The sequence below is a fragment of the Balaenoptera physalus genome, assembly GCF_965194825.1.
Source record: "Balaenoptera physalus genome assembly, chromosome: 13".
Classification (NCBI taxonomy): domain Eukaryota; kingdom Metazoa; phylum Chordata; class Mammalia; order Artiodactyla; family Balaenopteridae; genus Balaenoptera; species Balaenoptera physalus.
Window position 1 is genome coordinate 6,833,892 of NC_138892.1, and position 20,124 is coordinate 6,854,015.

General features: G+C 46.9%; 2 long non-coding RNA genes across 2 annotated transcripts; one reads left to right on the top strand and one right to left on the bottom strand.

The window, feature by feature from the left end:
* Nucleotides 1-40: 40 nt before the first annotated feature.
* Nucleotides 41-6,176, top strand: LOC309641252. The gene is made up of 2 exons (XR_014252582.1): nt 41-384; nt 4,113-6,176. It is a non-coding gene; the product is annotated as an uncharacterized lncRNA (long non-coding RNA).
* A 5,001-nt stretch (nt 6,177-11,177) lies between these two features.
* Nucleotides 11,178-19,881, bottom strand: LOC309641253. The gene is made up of 3 exons (XR_014252583.1): nt 16,856-19,881; nt 16,055-16,330; nt 11,178-11,447 (listed from the first exon to the last, which is right to left on the bottom strand). It is a non-coding gene; the product is annotated as an uncharacterized lncRNA (long non-coding RNA).
* Nucleotides 19,882-20,124: the final 243 nt, after the last annotated feature.

The window sequence follows — 20,124 nt, forward strand, 5'->3', positions numbered from 1 at the left end:
CCTGCCCCGCCCCGCCCCGCCCGCAGGACTTCCGGCCGGCTGGCTGGATCCCAGTGGTGGTGGGATCTGACCCTCAGCTCCCGCCCGCCGCCTGCACGGGGAAAGCCGTCCGCGCCCGCCCGGCGCAGGCTGTGAGCCGAGCGGCTGGGGAACCCGGGGGCTGTGGCCAAACGACCTTCAAAATCTCGGGCTACACCCGGGGTCGCGTCGCAGGGAGCGGAGCCGGCCCTGCTTGACACGTGGGTGGTGGAACCGCGACCCTTGGACAGTCCACATGGCCACCCCTGCCCCTGTGCGGGACCAGGAGCTGGCGAAGGCCCAGGAGCTGCCCCAGCGAGCGGGGCACCCCGTGGGTCCTCACTGACCAGCACCGTAGGGCTAAAGGTGGGGTGACTCTTTATTTAGTGGTTTAATGTCCTCCTGGAAGGCCGGGCTGCGTCCACCGTGTTCTCACTGTGTCCTGGGGTCCTCACCCTGCCTGGCATGAGCCAGCCTTAATAGTTGTTGCACGAGTGAAGGAATGAATGTATAAACTGGGAACATGAGGAACCCCCCAGGTGAGGAAGGGTTATAGACAATGACATTGAGCCTGGAGAGGATCAAGTACCCCAAGGAGATGTTTGGGGTCCTAAATCCTATAATAAAGGCACTTTAGTGTGCATCCTTTGAGTCTCTGAAAGTGGCTAGTCTAGGACAAATAAGGGAAAATATTTCCTATTCACTCAGCACCATTTGCTAGTTGGAAGGCCTAGGAGAGAACCCATGTGGTCCCTGAGGGGTCGCGGTCCAGCAGAGCTCCTAACTGGAACCAGAATCCAGCCAGCTGAGGGCTGGAGAGAGAGCTGTACAGTGAATTCTCCCTGGGGTGTGTGTGGGGGTGGGGGGAGGTGATCAGAGACCCTGGTCCTGAAGACAGGGGTGGTGGACATGCTGGGGGCTGGGGGTCACAATGCAGGGAAAGTTGGTGGCTGGAAAATGTGGATAAGGGTGAGGATGGGTCTGAGTGTGGAGCTAAGGAGTTTGGACCTTACTGAGTGGTGGGGGTCTGGGGAGGCTGGGAGCTGGGGTTGACAAGACCATCTCTAGGTGGTTACATGCACAGTGGTGTCCATTAGTTCCAGAAATGCTTTGGCTTCCTTGACAAGGTATGCAGGGGGTCACAAATCCTGAGGTGACAGAAGTGATCAATGGAATATTGCCTGCCATATCAGTAAACAAAGGATGTCACAGTTCATCAGCAGTTGCAGCCACAGCCAGTGGTGAGCTGGTGAGCCCTGAGGGAACTCAGGAAGGAAAGAATACCTGCCATCTAGTAGCCATCAGACTGCAGCCACTCCCTACGGTGAGCCCTGAGGAAACTCAGGATGTGAAAACACAGGATACTGGCCCCAGATAGCCGAGGTTGTGTATCAAAGGAATAATTTCAGTGAGCCCAGACTCTTGCATCTTCCCATACACAGAAAAGCACTGAATTCCTTGAGATATCTGGTTTTCTTTATTTTTTATTTTATTTTTTTTAATATTTATGTATTTATTTGGCTGCGCTGTGTCTTAGTTGCAGCACGAGGGATCTTCGTTGCCACGTGCGGGATCTTCCTTGCAGCATGCGGGATCTTTTTTTTTTTTTTCTAAGTTGCGGCACATGCGATCTTCCTTGTGGCATGCGGGATCTAGTTCCCCGACCAGGGATCAAACCCAGGCCCCCTGCACTGGGAGCGCGGAGCCCTAGCCACTGGACCACCAGGGAAGTCCCTGGTTTTCTTTACTTAACAATAATCTTTTGATTTTCAAACTACCTGCCCTTTGTTGCAAAACTCCCATGTTTCCTGGCTCCCCCCACCCCTCGCCTCCTCTGAGCGGTTCTCTCAGGGTTACTTGAGATGCTGCCTCCCAGGCTTGAAGTCCTAAAAATTTGCGCCGAATAAAACATAACTCTCAACTTTTAGGTTGTGAATATATTTTTTTAGCTGACGGAAGCAATGGGGACATGGCCCCTGTGAAGAGGCTCCTTCCTCCTCTGCCCTGGGGACACACTGCCACCTCTTCATGGATGATGCCACATTTATACCTGGCACCAGGCTCCAGCCTGACCTCTGAGTGGGGACTTCTAGCACCTTTGACCTCAGATTCCCTCAGCCCAACCAGCCCCTTCAGCACAGGCCATATCCGCTGCCTCATCTCTGTCCCTCAGGCTCGCCTCAGTCACCCACCTCCGCCTCCTTCCTCATCCTCACATTCACATCTTGACTGTGATCCCACCGCAGCCTTTCCCTGCCTGCCTCTGCCCCCTTGCATTCCAGTGACACCCCCTGGGCTGGGTGCACATCACCCCAGGAAGACAAGAGAAATCCCTTCCCCCAGGCCCCCTGCTCCACCCCACGTATCCCATTGCCACCAGCTTGCCCTACAGCATGGCTGCAGCTCTGACCTTTGGCATCACTACCCGCTGGAGGGAGGTGGATCTCCCGCCGAGCACTGGAGGCCCTCCCTGAGGTCAGTCTCCCTCCTTTTAACACCGTATCCAGCACCAGGAATCCCGGGCTACCGGTTCTCTGCATGTGCCCACATTTTCACGCTGCTGCACCTTTGCTTACACCATTTCTTCGGTCCAGAATTCTGTTCCCCTTTGCCTAACCATTGAAACCCTACCCTTCTTTCAAGGCATGGTTCGAAAGTCACCTGCTCCAGGAAGCCCTCTTCAGTCCTCTCAGGTGGGATGCATCTCCCCATCTCTTGTTTTTGCTGCTGGTATGCTGCCTCTCACCCCTTGTCTGGTGTTGTATTCAACTGGGTCCACTCCCTGGGTGGGTCAGCTCCTAAAATTAGGAAAAGGTCTTACTCAACTCTGTTTTCCCCCTTAGCATCTACCAGAGTACCTTGCACACAGTAGAGGCTCAATCAACTTCTGCCGATTGAATTGGCTGAGAATTACAAAGAACATTCCCTCCCAGCCTGTCCCTCTGGGCTCACAAAAGCAGCAGCACACAGTGGGGGAAGTCAGGGAGTAATTCTTAAGGTCTTATGTCCTTACTACCTTGGTTATGTTCCTCAGGTTAAAATAGTGACCACATCCAGAGAGATGGGAAGGTATTAATAAGTGAGAGACAGAAATGTGCCCAGGAGTTCCTCCTTCATCAGCAAGCGGAAAGTCCCTCGGTTAAGTTTATGAAATAAAAGCAATCCTTGATACTAAATGCAGTGTGGTATCCTGGATTGGATCCTGAAACAGGAAAGGGACATTCTTGGAAAAATCTAAAATCCAGAGTTTAGTTCACAGTAATGTACCAATGTTAATGTATAGCTTTGTATCATGGTTATGCAAGGCATTAACGTCACAGGAAACTAGGTGAAGGGCACAGAGGAAATTCTGTAGTACCTCTGCAACTTTTTCTGTGAGTTAAAATTATACCAAAACTTAAGAGTTTCATTAAAAAAAACAACCCTGACAAGAAACTTGACTTATAATTTAGATTTGATTAAATATAATACACGAGGGACTAGCCTGTGTGTTGCACTGTGAAATGTACAGCCATTATTAACAAGCCTGTTTTGCTCTGCTCCAACTTTCTTTAACTAAAAAAAAAATTTTTCCCTCTTGTATCCTATTCAACGTATTTAAAGCTTTAAACTTCTAAAGACGATTTTAGCTGTGTCCCGTATAACTCGACATGGTGTATTTCCTTCTCATTGAGTTATGCGTATTTAATTTTTAAAAGAGATAACGTACTCATGTAGTTCAAAGAAGAAACACACAAGAAGGTGTGCAGTGGGGTATCTTGTTTTCATCCCATCCCTGGCCAACCCACTCCCACCACTCACTTCAGGAAACTTCTATTAATTTCTTAGTATTCTTCGTGGTTTTTTGGTTTTTTGTTTGTAATGTACGTGTGGGCAAATCTTCCCACTTTTCTGGCACTAGGAGTAGCTTGCTATACTTACTATTCTGTGCCTTAGCAGTATATCCTTGAGCTTTGTCCATATTCATTAAAAAAAAAAAATGTCCTCATGCTTTTTTTATACTTATGTAGTCTTCAACTGTGTGAATAAGCCAGTTTTATTTATCTGTCCCTTACAGAGAGAAAATTGACTGTTTCCCATTTTTTGCTTCACAGCAATGCTGCATAGGATACCACGGTCAGGGATCACTGTAAGAATCTCCCAGAGGAGGGAGAGCTAGAGCAAAGGCTAACACATCTGTGATGTTGCTGGATGCTTCCACATCGCCAGACTGTCTCATTCTGCCCTCTACCTGTGCTGGACAAGCCTGCCTACTCCCGCGTGGCCTTGACAGAGGGAGCCAGTATCCAGCTTTTGAATTTATGTCAGTCTGATAGATGAGAAATTGTATCACAGGGCACTTATAATTAGAAGTTCTCTTTTTGGATTAAGTGGGCTTGATCTCTTTATGAACTTAAGGGCCATTTGTATTTTTAGAATGTGCTGTCTCTATTTTTGCTATTTCCACCCCCTCATTTTTTAGAACTCTTAATTATTAGAGAGATTAGTTCTTTCTCTGTGATATGAGTTGCATATTTTTTTCCTAAATGCTTGTCATTTGACTTTTGAATCTATTGCCACCCAGAAGTTTTTAAATTTTTATGTAGTCGAATCAGCCATCTTTTCTTATTTCACTTCTAGATTTGAGTCATCCGCAGAAAGGCCTTTGTCATTAAGTCTTGGGTGGATGGTTACACAGCAGTAAGTTACTGGAACAGCTATAGCACATGAAAGGAGCTTGGAAATTTGTTAAATGAATTAATGAATGAAAGAATAAGGAATGATACATAACCTCGGAAAACCAGCGTACCTGAAAAATTGTATTTTTCTTTTTAGTTCCTTAGAGTGCCTGGAGAGTGCTCTAGGATGTTCGGGGCCTCTGGTTTCCAGTTTTGTGGGTCAGTCTCTGTGTGGGACGTTGCTCATATCGCATTTTCAGTCCCCTGTGGGTCAGGTAGTTTCACACTGTTAGAAAAAACCGTTAGAGAGTTCCCTACTCTACACAAATACACACCTGGTCACGGGGGCCCTGACAGAGGGTGACCCTCATGGGCTCAGGGCAGTTCCCCCCTCCACCCCCTGAAGACGGGGCTCTGCGTGGAGGGCAGGAGTGAGTGCCCGCACGCTCCTGAGGCTTCAAGACAGCAGATCCTCTTTGGTTTGGGCACGGGTTTAGGGATACTGGCTGTAACTTAGGGGACATAGAGTATAGTCAGAGCCAACTGAGACAATGACGGGTGTTGGCCCAACCTGGTCGGACTGAGGGGCTGGTGTGCCCGGGGTCTCGGCGAGGGGTACTTGAATGCCTGAAGGTGGGGATGGACAGAAATGCTGGGTCCCTGTGGTGTGCCTGGCCCTGGGCAAGTAGCTTCAGAGTAAGTGACATAGTCCAGGGCAGCTTGGCAAACCCTCTGGAGCTATTAAAAGCCTGTGCTGAAACCTGAACCCAGGGCTGGTAATACACTCTGTCACTCCACTATGTGTAGTCATAAGAGCTGCATCTGCCCTGCTGTCCTTAGGCTGCGTTGGCTGCCAGCCGGCCCTATCCTACTGGCCTAAAGCGCAGAGGCCTAAGCACCCTCTGCCAAGCTAGCTGTTCCCGCCTCCCCTCCCCTTCCTGCCCTGAGGCAGGGCCTGACCTGTTTCCTTAGAGCCCTAAGGTGACTGATGAGGTGGAGGGAATTGACTCTGCTCTCTTTTTGTTTGCCACAAACAAAACCCCTTCTTTGAGGGGCTACATAGCAATCCCCTTCTGAGAATACCCACAGCTTCCCTTTTAGCTCTTTTGCCCAGGGAGTCTGGGTTTTCACCTCATTTCATTTAGACCTTAAAAGTCACAAAATGGGGCTTCCCTGGTGGCGCAGTGGTTAAGAATCCGCCTGCCAATGCAGGGGACACGGGTTCGAGCCCTGGTCCGGGAAGATCCCACGTGCTGCGGAGCAACTAAGCCCGTGTGCCACAACTACTGAGCCTGTGCTCTAGAGCTTGTGAGCCACAACTACTGAGCCCACGTGCCACAACTATTGAAGCCCACGTGCCTAGAGCCCGTGCTCCGCAACGAGAGAAGCCACCACAATGAGAAGCCCGCGCACCACAACGAAGAGTAGCCCCTGCTCGCTGCAACTAGAGAAAGCCCGCGCGCAGCAATGAAGACCCAACACAGCCACAAATAAATAAATTTTAAAAAAAAGTCACAAAATGACATATATCCACTACCAAATGTAAAATAGCTAGCTAGTGGGAAGCAGCTGCATAGCACAGGGAGATCAGCTCGGTGCTTTGTGACCACCTAGAGGGGTGGGATAGGGAGGGTGGGAGGGAGATGCAAGAGGGAAGGGATATGGGGATATACGTATACGTATAGCTGATTCACTTTGTTATAAAGCAGAAACTAACACACCATTTTAAAGCAATTATACTCCAATCAAGATGTTAATAAGATAAGTCACAGGGATACAATGTACAGCATGGGGAATATAGCCAGTAATATTGTATTAACTTTGTAAGGTGACACATGGTAACTGAGCTTATTGTAGTGACCACTTCACAATGTGTACACACGTTGAATCACTATGTTATACACCTGAAACTAAAAATAATATTGAATGTCAAGTATACCTCTATTAAAATAAAACAAAACAGAAAGTCATAAACCACACACTGCTATATTTAAAATAGATAACTAACAAGGACCTACTGTATAATTAATTAATTAATTAATCAATCAATCAATTAATTTTAAAAGTCACAAAATAGAGTTCACCCAAACCAACAGATCTTGACTCAGTGAAACTAACTCTCCTCCCAGACTCACCCTAGGAACAGCATCACGGGAGGAGCCCCTTCTGTGTTCCCAGAGAATGTCAAGTGCGCCTCTATCAGTTCTGAGCAGCCAGTGTTGGAGGATGTGTCAACCTTCCTCTCTTCTGTTGCATCAGCCCTAGGAGCTGTGTCAGCTTCTTGCAATTACTAATCTTGCAATCTTTCTTAGTTTGCCCTTCCTTTTGTATCAACATTTTTGTAAACAATTTCCCTCATTAAATTCCCTCTGTTGAAGTACCTAGAGTTTTTCTGTTTACTTAACTAGACACTGGTTGCTGTGATTACATACCCACCAGATCAACAAAAAAATTTTTTTTTAATTTTATAAATTTATTTATTTATTTTTGGCTGCGTTGGGTCTTTGTTGCTGCGCGCGGGCTTTCTCTAGTTGCGGCGAGCGGGGGCTACTCTTCGTTGCGGTGTGCGTGCTTATCATTGAGGTGGCTTCTCTTGCTGCGGAGCACAGGCTCTAGGCGCACGGGCTTCAGTAGTTGTGGTGCGTGGGCTCAGTAGTTGTGGTGCGTGGGCTCTAGAGCACAGGCTCAGTAGTTGTGGCGCACGAGCTTAGTTGCTCTGTGGCAGTGTGGGATCTTCTCGGACCAGGGCTCGAACCCGTGTCCCCTGCATTGGCAGGCGTATTCTTAACCACTGCACCCCCAGGGAAGTCCGGCAACATTTTTAAAGTTTGATAATACCAAGTATTGGGTAGGATGTGGAGCAATTGAAGCTGCTGGTGGCAGGGGTGGGGTGTGTGTGTGTGTGTATAAATTGAGGCACTTTGAAAAACAGTTTGACATCAGCTATTAAAGTTGAAGATTAATACTCTATGACCCAACAGTTTATCTTTTAGGTATAAACCTAGAGAAAATGGTGCACATATGCATTAAGATATATGCACAAGTAGTATTGCTTGTGAAAGCCAAAAGATGAACGATCTAAATGTCCATCAACAAAGATGAATAAATAAATTGTGGTATATGAATTTGATGGACTACAATATAGCAATGACAAAAAAATGAATGAGTGCTACACACATTACCAGAGATGAAAGTTACAAACATCATGGTGAGTGAAAGAAGCAGTACACAAAAGAGAATGATAGGGACTTCCCTGGTGGCGCAGTGGTTAAGAATCCGCCTGCCAATGCAGGGGACATGGGTTCGAGCCCTGGTCCAGGAAGATCCCACATGCCACAGAGCAGCTAAGCCCGTACGCCACAACTACCGAGCCCCACATGCTGCAACTACCGAAGCCTGCGCGCCTACAGCCTGTGCTCTGCAACAAGAGAAGCCACCGCAATAAGAAGCCCGTGCACCGCAACGAAGAGTAGCTCACGCTCGACACAACTACAGAAAGCCCACACACAGCAATGAAGACCCAACACAGCCAAAAATAAATATATACTTATTTTTTTTTAAAAAAGAGAGAATGACAGTGTAATACACTTTACAAGGAGTTCAAAAAGGAGAAAAACTATAAAGTACATTGTAGTAGGCAGAAAAAAGCCCCCCAAAGACGCTCGTGTCCTAATACCTGGAACCTGTGAATGTGTTACTTTACATGGCAAAAGAGACCTTGCAGATGCAATAATAAGGACCTTGAGATGGGGAGATTAATGTGGATTATCTAAGTGGGCTCAAAGTAATCACAAAGGTCCTTGAAAGCAGAAAAGGGGGCAAAATAGAAAAGTCAGAGTGGAACATGTGATTACAGAAGAAAGGCACAGAGATGTGAAATGTTGCTGGCTTAGAAGATGAAGGAAGTGGTCATGAGCCGAGCAATGTAGGTGGCCTCTAGAAGCTGGAAAGGGCCAGAAATGGATTCTTCTCTAGAGCCTCAGAAAGAAACGCAGCTCTGTGGACACATAGATTTTCAGCTCAGTGAGACCTGTGTCAGGCTTCTGACCTACAGAACTGTGAGATAATACATTTGTGTTGTTTTTAAGCCACTAAGTTTGTTACAGCAGTGATAGAAAACTAATACATACATATTGTTCAATCTTTTTCTGTTTTTCAGATTGGATAATTTTTATTGATCTGTCTTCAGGTTCTTTATTTCTTCTGTCATCTTCAATCTGTTGCTAAGCCCATTCAATGAATTTTAAACTTCAGATATTGTACTTTTCAGTTCTAGAATTTACATTTGGGTCTTCTTTATAGCTTCTATTACTCTGCTAAAATTTACTGTCTTTTCAATAGTTATTAGTGTATTTTCTTTTATGTCCTTAAGCATAGTTATAACAACTACTTTAAATATCTTTTCTAATTCCAACATCTGGGTTCTCTTGGGGTCAGTTTCCATTGCTTTTTTTTTTTTTTTTCTCTTGGTCATATTTTCCTGTTTATATGTTGAGTAATTTGGATTCTGTTCTGGTTATTGTGAATAATACATGATATGGAGTCTGGATACAGCTCTTCCACAGAATATTGATTTATCTATTTTAGCAATTAACTTGGCTGAACTCCTTCTGCAAATTTGGTCTCCCTTTTAGTAAAAAGCAGCTCAAATTTCAGTTTTGTTCTTTTAGCTTCAGCTGGGCTTCTTGGAGTCTACCCCATGCCTACATAATTCAGTGGTCAATCAGAGATTTGGACAGGATATATATACAGATTTTTGGGCTCCTCATCTCTGGTTCTCTCCTTTGGAACTTCCCTACTTAACTATCCAGCTGTTGTGCTTTTGCCACAATCTCTGGTTTTCAGTTTCCAAACTAGGAGGACTGTGGGGTTCTATGCAGGTTTTAGCTGCCTGTATGCCTATTTTAGCTGTGAGGATTGGGGCCTGCTTTTAGCCTAAATCCATTTTAAGAAGTGGGAAACTCACTCAGTTCCTTTCTTTTCCAAGTGTCAACCCCCATCCAGTATCTGCCTTGCTTTGGTTGCTTTCTGGTGCCTTCAGGTCATTGTTTTTTATATTTTTCCCAGAATTTGCAATTGTTATCTGTGTAAGCTTGTTCAATAGAAGCCACTTGGTTCAATAGAAGTGGAATATATAAAAAATATAGCTTACGGATTAATACATAGTGGTAAACTATAAGGTATAGCAAGGGGAGGAATATTAGTCTTGGGAATATGATCAGGGAGAGACACATAGGGACCATCTAAAATGATGGCAATGTTCTAGCTCCAAAACTGTTTGGTGGTTATGTAAGTGTTTGCCTTGTTTTTATAAATCTTCAAAGTGTTACAGATATCTTACATACTCTTCTATATATGACATACAATTTAAAATACAATGTTTAGTGTCTTTAAGGACGGAGATATAGAATTGGAACCATGGGCATACAGGTGGCAGGTGATGCCATGGACATGAATGAGGTCTACTTGGAGGGCGTGTGGTGCAGGAAGGGGAAAGGTCTGGGAGATCCTAAGGAGCCCTGGCATTTCCTGGACAGGCAAGGGGAGGGGAGCCCACAAAGGGAGCCTTATGTAGTGCAGTCAGACCCTTGGGAGGAGAAGTGGTCTCCCACCCATGGAAGTGTGCGATCTCCGGGAAGCCAAAGGAGGAGACTGTCAGGAAGGGAGCGGTCTAATGTACAGAGCCAAAAAAAAAAAAAAAAAGAAGGGAGTGGTCAATAGAATCAAGCACTGCAGAGAGAACAACACAAGCTGAAGCTGGAGCTGTGCTAATGGGAGTGTAAGGTTAGGGGATGGTTATCATTCAGTTCACTGGTGAGATGGGGTCAGTATCCTGATACAGTGCATTGAGGAGTGAACAGAAGGTGAGGTGGGAAGGCAACAAGGCCAGGCTCGGTTTCCAGGGGCTCCGTCTCAAGGGCAGGGCAAGGTACTTAGGCACCTGGGAATGTTTGAAAGAAAAGTGTAATAAAGCTCAAATCAAAAAAGTAGAAGAGGAAAGACAAGGGTCAGAAAAAAGGGTGAAGTCACATCCCTGCCAACTGAAACTGATTAGGGTTTGTCTAGAGATTGGAATGGAGAAGGATTTGTTTAATTTGTATACTTGTGTTATAATTACGTATTCATACATCCTGGCCACCTGTCTGGAGTGAGTGCAAAGGCTCAGGGAAAAGTTAATAAGGCTCAGCCTGGCCTCTGCAGTGGAGAGGACCACACTCCGCAGGGAAAGGCCCGTCCACGCCTGTCTCCCCATCATTGAAACAACTGAATGCTTCCAGTTCTTCTGCGTGTTCCTCCCAGAGGGCTCCTGGGACCACCATGGCACCCATCCCCACCCCAGCATAGGCCCTGGCCCAGGATGGCCTTCCATTTGGAATGTCTCCTCCTCCTTCCTGTTGCCTTTAAAGCATCTGAGAAGGAGAAGTGGGTATGGGTGGAGATGAAATTTCCAACCCACCTGGGTACAAAAGTACCACCGGGACAAAGTACCACAGACTGGGGGACTTAAACAACAGACATTTATTGTCTCACAGTTGTAGAAGCTAGAAGTCCAAGATCAAGGTGTCAGCAAGGCTGGTTCTGAGGGAGAATCTCTTCAGGCCTCTCTCTCAGCTTTGGGGGTTGCTGGAGATCTTTGGTGTTCCTGGGCTTGTAGATACATCACTCCGATCTCTGCCTCCATCTTCACATGGTGATTTCTGTGTCTTCACATCTTCTTTCTTCTGTGTGTGTCTGTCTCTGTGTCCAGATTTCCCCTTTTGATGAGGACACCTGTCATATTGGATTAGGACCCACACTTAAGACCTCATTTTAGCTTGATTACCTCTGTAAAGGCCCTATTTCCAAATAAGGTCACATTCACAGGTACTGAGGATTAGGATGCCAACGTATTTTTTTTGGGAGGGACACATTTCAACCCATAACATGGGTATATGGGGGTTTGTTATACTCTTTTTATACATGGGGTGTATGCTCTCTACTTTTGTATACGTTTGAAATTTTCCATAATAAAATGTTAAATAAGCAAAACAAAACAAAACAACCCCCCCAATCCCCTTTCAACTTTGGCCCCATTTCTCAATTCAGCTTCATATCAAAATTCCTTCAGAGATGTCTCCTCTCACTGACTTGCCCCCTCTCTGCCCAGCTGTCTTGAACCTACTTCAAACAGGCTTTTTTTTTTTTAACTTTTTATTTTATATTGGAGTATAGCTGATTAGCAATGTTGTGATAGTTTCAGGTGCATAGCAAAGGGACTCGGCCATACATATACATGTATCCATTCTCCCCCAAACTCCCCTCCCATCCAGGCTGCCACATAACATTGAGCAGAGCTCCCTGTGCTATACAGTAGGCCCTTGTTGGCTATCCGTTTTAAATATGGCAGTGTACGGACTTCCCTGGTGGCGCAGTGGTTAAGAATCCGCCTGCTAATTCAGGGAACACGGGTTAGAGCCCTGGTCCGGGAAGATCCCACGTGCCACGGAGCAACTAAGCCCATACGCCACAACTACTGAGCCTGAGTGCTACAGCCCGCGAGCCACAACTACTGAGCCCATGTGCCACAACTACTGAAGCCCGTGTGCCTAGAGCCCATGCTCCACAACAAGAGAAGCCACTGCAATGGAAGCCCGCGCACTGCAGTTAAGAGTAGCCCTCACTCGCCGCAACTAGAGAAAGCCTGTGCACAGCAATGAAGACCTAATGCAGCCAGAAATAAATAAATAAATAAATAAAGCAGTGTACACATGTCAATCCCAAACTCCCTGACTATCCCTTCCCCTCTGGTAACCATAAGTTTGTTCTCTAAGTCTGTGAGTCAAACAGGCTCTTATTTCCACCAGTATCTATCTTTCAGGGTCCAGGCAGGGGGCAAAAATCATACAAGTAATTTGAACAGGGAAAATTTCAATACAAAGAATTATTAACAAGGTAAAAGATAGTTAACCACTGGATGGAGTAAAAGAGAACTCTAAGGTGTAACTGAGGTAGCAACCCAGCAGGGGCGAGCACCTCTGGGGCTGAGGTTAAAGTGAATAAGGAAGGATTGAGAAGCTTAGGGCAAGAGGCTCCACAAGGCTGAGATTCAGCCTTTCTGACATGAGGCCCTGGCTGGCACAAGAACACGGTACCCCCATAAATGAAACAAAGGCAGCAGAGAAGGAATGCTGGGATGAGAATTACTGAATTTTTAAAAGTAAATTAATAACCAAAAATTATACACGACACAATACATAGGCATCTCTTGTTCTGGAGCCTGGTCACGGATATTTTGGGATGGGATGATAGCCGCGTGGGCCTCTACAGTGAAGTCCACACGGTGTGAGCCTCCAGAAGGGCTTCCCGTTACCCATCCTGACAATGAACAAGTGCAAAGTGGGTGAGGGGCTGACCCAAACAGAGTCCTTCCACGAGGAAGAGGAGGTGTAGCCAAATGCACCAGAAACATGTTCTGGGTGTTTAAGTAAAACCATGTCATTCATGTCACGTACCAGCGACAGACTGCATTACCTATAGACACTGGCTGTTACCCAGAAACACATGCCTCAAAGACCCTTGCACTTTTCAGGACTAAACGACACAGAGACCCTTGCTGCCGCCCGGGCATTACCCAGAGACCCTTACTGCCGCCCAGGCATTACCCAGAGACCCTTGCTGCCTCCCGGGCATTACCCAGAGACCCTTGCTGCCGCCCGGGCATTACCCAGAGACCCTTGCTGCCACCTGGGCATTAGCCATAGACCTAAGTTGCCTAGGACTGCATAACCCACAGACCTTTGCTGTTGCCCAGGAAATACAATCCTGACAAGCAGTCAGAGATTCTCTCACTTTGGGCTTCTCTTTTTTTCAAAGGTTACAATTAAGGGAACTGCATTCTAGGTTGTCCTTGCTTCCTTAAAATGTCATTACAGCTTGGGCTCACATATGGTCACACATATGGACAACTGCTTTACCTTTTTAATCACAAAATGAATAAATCCTTGTTATAAAAATTCACATAGTATGGATTATCTTTTATCAAATCGATTGTCTTATAAGAGGCAGGGGAAGAGAAGATAAGCAATCCAGTAGATCCCTAACACCTGATTCATAGGGTAGACTAGATAACGCAGAGAAAGCTCCTAGCCCAATGCATGGCACTCGGTCAGCATTCAGTAATAATAGGCAATATCATTATCCTCAAGCCACAAGGGAGAGCTCGGGGAGAGGGACAGGAGTGAGGAGGGCTGACAGATTGTCAATGTAGTTATTGCCAGCGTCAGACAGAGGAGCCCAGGACCCAAATCTTCCCTGAGTTATGAAAGGAGCACAGAACAGGGAGCCCAACTGCGTTTAGTTCTTCTGACTCCAAGTCATGTATGCGACACGTTTTCTTGCTGTAAAATGAAGCAGTGTGTGGTCTCCGTGTCTCCTAGTTCTAGTGTGTTAGCGCCCCCCAGTCAGCTTCAGGGCACGTCCTTGCCCTGAATCCTGCATCCTGCCCGCCAGGGTCTCCACAGTAAAAGGGGGTAGGTTCTTCATGGTTTATTAAGCAACCAGAGCAACACAGACTAGAATTCTTCAACTCCTACCATGTAACAGAGTGAGGTTTTCTCTTTCTTTTTGCTCAATGACTGTGACAAGGGTCAACTCTGCCTACACTACATTATTTTATTTTTTAAATGATATTTATTTATTTATTTGGCTGCGTCAGGTCTTAGTTGCGGCACACGGGATCTTTCGTTGCAGGGCCCGGGCTTCTCTCTAGTTGTGGCGTGAGGGCTCCAGAGTGCACGGGCTCAGCAGTCATGGCGCGTGGGCTCAGTTGACCCGTGGCATGTGGGATCTTAGTTCCCCGACCAGGGATCGAAACCGTGTCCCTGTGTTGGAAGGCAGATTCTTAATCACTGGACCACCAGGGAAGTCCCTGCCAACACGACTTTATACATCAACATCTCACCAAAACATCTCAGGGAATTATTACGGTAGGTTCTACATTCAGCACTGCTGGGAAGTGCTCCGGGGCAGGCTGCTTAACGTCTCTGTCGTCAGTTTCCCAGTTTCTTAGCAGTTGTATTTCTAGCCTGAAGTTGCATCTGGTACATAGCAGGTGCTCAGTAAATGTTTGTCAAATGAATAAATGCATGAATTCTCTGAAATGTCGTACTTTTCACTCTCCCATGCCTTGGCGTATGTTTTACTCCAGTCTAGAAGCTCCTGCTCATTGCTGGGGTTACCTTTGGACGTGTGCCTAACTCACAAGAATTCTCCTTTGGGGAGATCTGTCCCCCTCCCATCCACAGAGTCACCAGGACAGCCACGTTTGTATCTTGGATTCTGTCCCTAGGCCACAACCAGTAACTGGGGTGGGCAACCTGATCCAAGTTGGGCCAAGTTGTCCCGCAAATCTGGAATTGGGTTTGATATTCCAGCCTTACTCTAGGCCTGTCTTCAGAATGGAACACATTTTTTTAAAAAATTAGGAGCTGTAGTATGATCATCATCTATCCCTGCAACCTAAGTGGTGGGGAAAAAAAAATCAGATGTGCATAGAGCAGCGGAGAATGAAACAGGATGCCCTCAAGGAGCGGAGGGGGTGCTGTGGTGTGCCAGCCAGATCCTCCGAGGGCTGAGGTGCCATTCCTCCAGCCATCGGCTGTGACAGCTCACAGCTGAGTTCTTCCCTGAGACTTGCCCTTTACTGAAGGGACCAGCCATGACCAAGGATATGACCTCCCTAGCGCAGTCCACCACCAATGACTGGTCCATGCAGGGGTACAAAGGGCTGGCCCCCTACCTTGATTCAGGACAACTCTGAAGGACCATCCCAGCTCCTGAGCTCCCTATGGAATTGGGTCAGGCTCCCAGCTGCATCGACGTTCAACTTTTGTCCAGTGCAGCTTCTCTGATTTACTCAAAGGCCGGTTCCTGAGAGGCTGCCCAATAAGCTTTCTGCACGCACTAATAAGAGACTCCAGCTTTGTTTCCCAGGGCACCCAACCTAAGATAAGAGGCTTATAGTTGAAAGGGACTGGTGGTGTAACTGATGGTTGCTATGACGATGCAGTAGTTCCTCCCAATAAGCATCTCTGTTTCCTTGCTGGCTCTAGTGCTGGGTCTTCCTAGATTAATGTTTACTAAATGGAACATAGTTTGAGGGAGGTCAGGGTGGTAATCATTTCAGCCTCCAGCATAGCAGGGTAGGCCAGGGGACAACTTTGCAAGGGAGGTAAAGTTTGGCCTTGGCACTTCATCCTTTTTCTGAACCTCCCTCACACAGCCCATCAGGTCCCCCCACCGTCCTAGGGCAGAGATGTGAGGTGCTTCACCCAGCCCAGCCGGCTTCTCTCTTTCAACAAGGACTGAGGGCCCACAAGGTGCGGGGCTCCTTCCCTTACCCATCTCGCCATCACAGTGCCCTGGACCAGGTCCCATCTCTGATCCCTGCAGTAGGCGACACACACGTGCATTAATTCCCACCAGCTGCATTTTTACCACGGTGCTTCCCCTTGGGCTCCTGTTCCTGGTCTCAAGGAATTTCCTCCTCTGGTGAGACAGCAGCTCAGTCCCCATTTAGAATCTGGAAAAGTCTCCAGGCTGAAGGCAGTATAGACGCTCAGAGGCCCTCAGATGGGCTCCAGAAAAAAATTTCATCCAAACCTCTCGTATTGCCACTGAGGAAACAGAAGTATTTTAACCAATCCTGCAGGCCGGGACAAGCGGGTGGGGAAATGCGTTTCCAACGACTGAGAGGTTCGTTTCAATTTGATTCTCTCACCGCCCAGCACCAGCCGCCTCCCGCCCTTTGGACGGTTTCCAGGCGCGAATTTGCTTCCAGGTGCGCAAGGGGCGCGGGGAAGGCGGGGTGCGGGCGGGTACCGTGGGGGATGGGAGCGGGGGCGGGTTGGGGCCAGAGGAACCGTTCTGGGGCCGGGGGCTGCCTGCGTGGCTGGGAGGTGGGGAGGTGGGGTGAAGGGGTGGAGGAGAGAGAGAGCGAGTGTTTGTGTGTGTGTGTGTGTGTGGTCCTCACCGCCCCCCCAACCCCCGTTCTCCTTCCTTCTAGAACCCCTTCGGGGGCGGGGCGAGTCTCCATCCTGGCCGCGACTTATGCGACACTTTTTTGGAGAAAGAGAGCTTCCTGAATTGAGGGCAGTGGGGTGACAGGCCGAATAGAAGGGGAGGGAGGCATTTCATCTTACCCGGGACATAGAGTTCGAAGAAGACCCGCCTCCTGCAGACCCGGAATTCGGCCCTTCGAGAGCGGCTCGGGCAGCGCCGGCAGCCGCCCGGTGCGAGGACGCAGGTGGGCGCTGCGGGGTTTAGGGTGAGTGCGAGCAGAAAGGGGGAGACGCATGAGGGGGCGCTGGACAGTCCACGGAGGCCCCGGCCGCCGCAGGACCCCAAACACGCAGCGCCGCGCAGACCTCGGGCGGCGGGGACCTCGGGCGCGGGTCAACCCCCAGGAAGCCGTGCGGCGCTTCCCGGGCGGGACTGGAGCGCCCCCTGGCGGCCCCCCGCCTTACTGCAGCCCTTGCCCGCCGTCCTCCCCGGGCGGACGTGGGGACCCGGGCAGGCGCCGCGAGACCATGCAGCGGCTTCCTACCAAGGCTTGCAGTCCCTTCGCGCTTAGGCTGCTACTGATCTGGCCTTAATTTAAAGAGAAAGGGGAAGAAGGGTCTTCCTTCCGACCCCTGTGTGAGAAAATGGAGAGGAATACACATACACTCCGGTGGGGTTCTCTAGACGTTTTTGGTTCAAGGACCACTTCGGGGTCAAAGATTCTAAAGCACATCTCCTATTGCTGCCGTACAAAGTCTTAGGGCGCTTTTAATTGGACAGTCACTGAAAAGTCAGATTTGGCACTTGGGAATGGGGCTTCAGATATGTACAGAAAACAGAATAATGTTTTTGTTTGTTTTTACAACTTGTTGATTCGTTTGTGATTTGATTCTTTGAACGTTGCTTCTTAAACTGCCGGGAGGATCTTTGGGGTCAACTCAGAACCAGTATTGGAGAATACTTTTGATTCACCAGGCAGGAATTGTAAGGATCGTCAGTTTGTTTTAGGTTGAATTGATGGCACCAGGGACATCCTGGGATCTCGGAGTATTCTAGAACTGTGTCCAAGTTGGGCTAGCGGTTGATAGAGTACGGTTTATCAAAGTAATGTAAGACAGAAAGGGCTTCCGAATGTAACCGATTTAGTGATAAGACCCACCGTATCTGCATCATTTAGAAGAACATACTTATTGGTCCATCGATACAGGGCTGGAAAGAAATAGATTTCACCTTCTTCCTTGGTCTCATAACATTTATTCTTCCGAAGTTCTAACTTAAACACTTTCTGTTACACTTTTAGCACACCATCTCTTGTTGCTTTTGGAAATGGAGGGCAATTTATCATTAACTTCTACATGATAAATTTCCAAATAATTGAAGACAATTATTAATTGTATGCGTTTCAACCTTCTTTCCTCCAGGTTAAATAATGAAAGTCTTTAACCTATCTTCATATCATGTATTTTCTGTCTCTTCTCTCTCTAGCTTTTTTCATCCATCTTCAAACATGAAACTGTACAATGATATATAATAATTATAATAATAATGCTCACAAAGAATATGTAAATTAAGCATCCCAAATGCCATCTTTATACGTTGCAACTAACTTCATATCCTTGGAGACAGTGGGAGACCAGCTCATATTGGAGGAATTCATAGTCCTAAGTTTTAGACCAAGTATATGTGAAAATAGCCACCCAACCACTCCCAGCACCCACTACGCTACCCCCTGCCTTCAACTTGAAAATAGATTGGATATTGTTTATATAGCTGTTTCTCAAAACTGTTTTCAGGTCAACTAATATCTTCAGTTGAAATAAAACTTTGCTTTCCTAACTTGGGATTTTACTAGGACAATGAGGCAAATATTGTTGGCTTTACCCAAGGGAGCTTATGCTTTTTTTTGTTTTTTTTGGAGCCTTATGCTTTAGATACATAGTTGGAGAGTAACTGAAGTTTATAACACCAAAAAAAAAAAAAAAAAGCCCTCATCTGTTTGGTTCATCCTGGTAGGTTTTTAGTTCATTACTAATGCATAGGTCAACACACACCTACTCAGTGTCTAAATCTGCCTTGAGCTCTTTGTGTTTTCCTTTGCCTCTTATCAATCGCTGTCTGTGGAGACAGCTCCAAAGAAGAATGTCTGGGCATCTACCCTTTGCCCCAGAAACTCGCAGTTGGAGGATCCTGAAAGCAAACATGAGAAAAAAAAAAAGTCAAGGTATTTAACCTAGCAAATGCCGCGCCTCCACCGCCCCTCCCCCACTCCCCGCCCTCCGCCCCCTCCCCCATTCTAGATGTTTCCTTGTCAAGGCACATAAACAAAACTTTCTTGATACTCTGGCACTTGTCACCCAAGAGTAGAATTTTGTCCTATGAAGTAAAAAAAAAAAAAAAAAGAAAAGAAAAGAAAACGTATCCATTCAGTTTACCATTATGGAAAGTGCCAGGTGGATAGGAAAGAAGGAGAGTATATAGCTTCTCTTGTCCATAGCATTTAATTATAAAACATTTAGTAGGAAAAGTATAAGAAACTGCTACCTGAACATCTAAAGTTGTAACTCTAGTCCCCAGCTCAGCACCCTGTTTGCTTTCGTCATCCATCCCCGTTTGCAGCTCTTTTCTCTTTGTCTTTGGGCTGTTTTGCTGCTAGTCAGTTAGCTCCCCAGGGCAGTCAGCACCTCAGCATCAGTCCCCTGCCTGGCACAGAGGCAGAGCCCTCTCAGAAGCTGTGTTCAGGGTAGGACCAGGTCTCATGTGGTCTTCTGGCAGTCTCCGCGCCCTGTGTTCCCTCTTCCACGGATCTCCTCCAATTCCCACAGGGAATGAGTCAGTTGTCTCCTGTCCACATGGAATCTACATTATGCCATGTGTCCGAAATGGACTATATTTTTTAACAAGCCACCAAATCCTTTCCAAGAATGTTCTGAAATCAAGTATGAAGTGAGAAGTGGCAGTGCAAGAAAGGACAAACCTGACCTCGGCTGGGCTCTGCCACGTACTAGATGGGTCACTCTGGACTGAACACAGTGTCCAGATTTGTGGTGGAGTATAATACTCCTTCCCTCGTTAGGAATGATGCAGCATGTGAAGCTTAAGTGAGATCATAATGGCCAACATTTATTGAGCACTTGCTATGCCCAGCATGGGTCTTACTTAGAACTTTGTGCACTGAATCATTTAATCAATGAGATAATGCCAGTAGGGTGCCTGGCTCGGTGTCCTACACAAAATAAATGGTAGATAAAAATAGCATGAAAAATTTATTCAATGAGAAAAGAGACTATAGATAGAAAACTTCTTAATGCCACTTTAGCCTATTGGAAATGCAATTTATGTACACAGTCAAAATTCTTCTGTTTTACTATGTGAAAACTGACATATAATGTTCAAAGGTTGCAATTTTAAC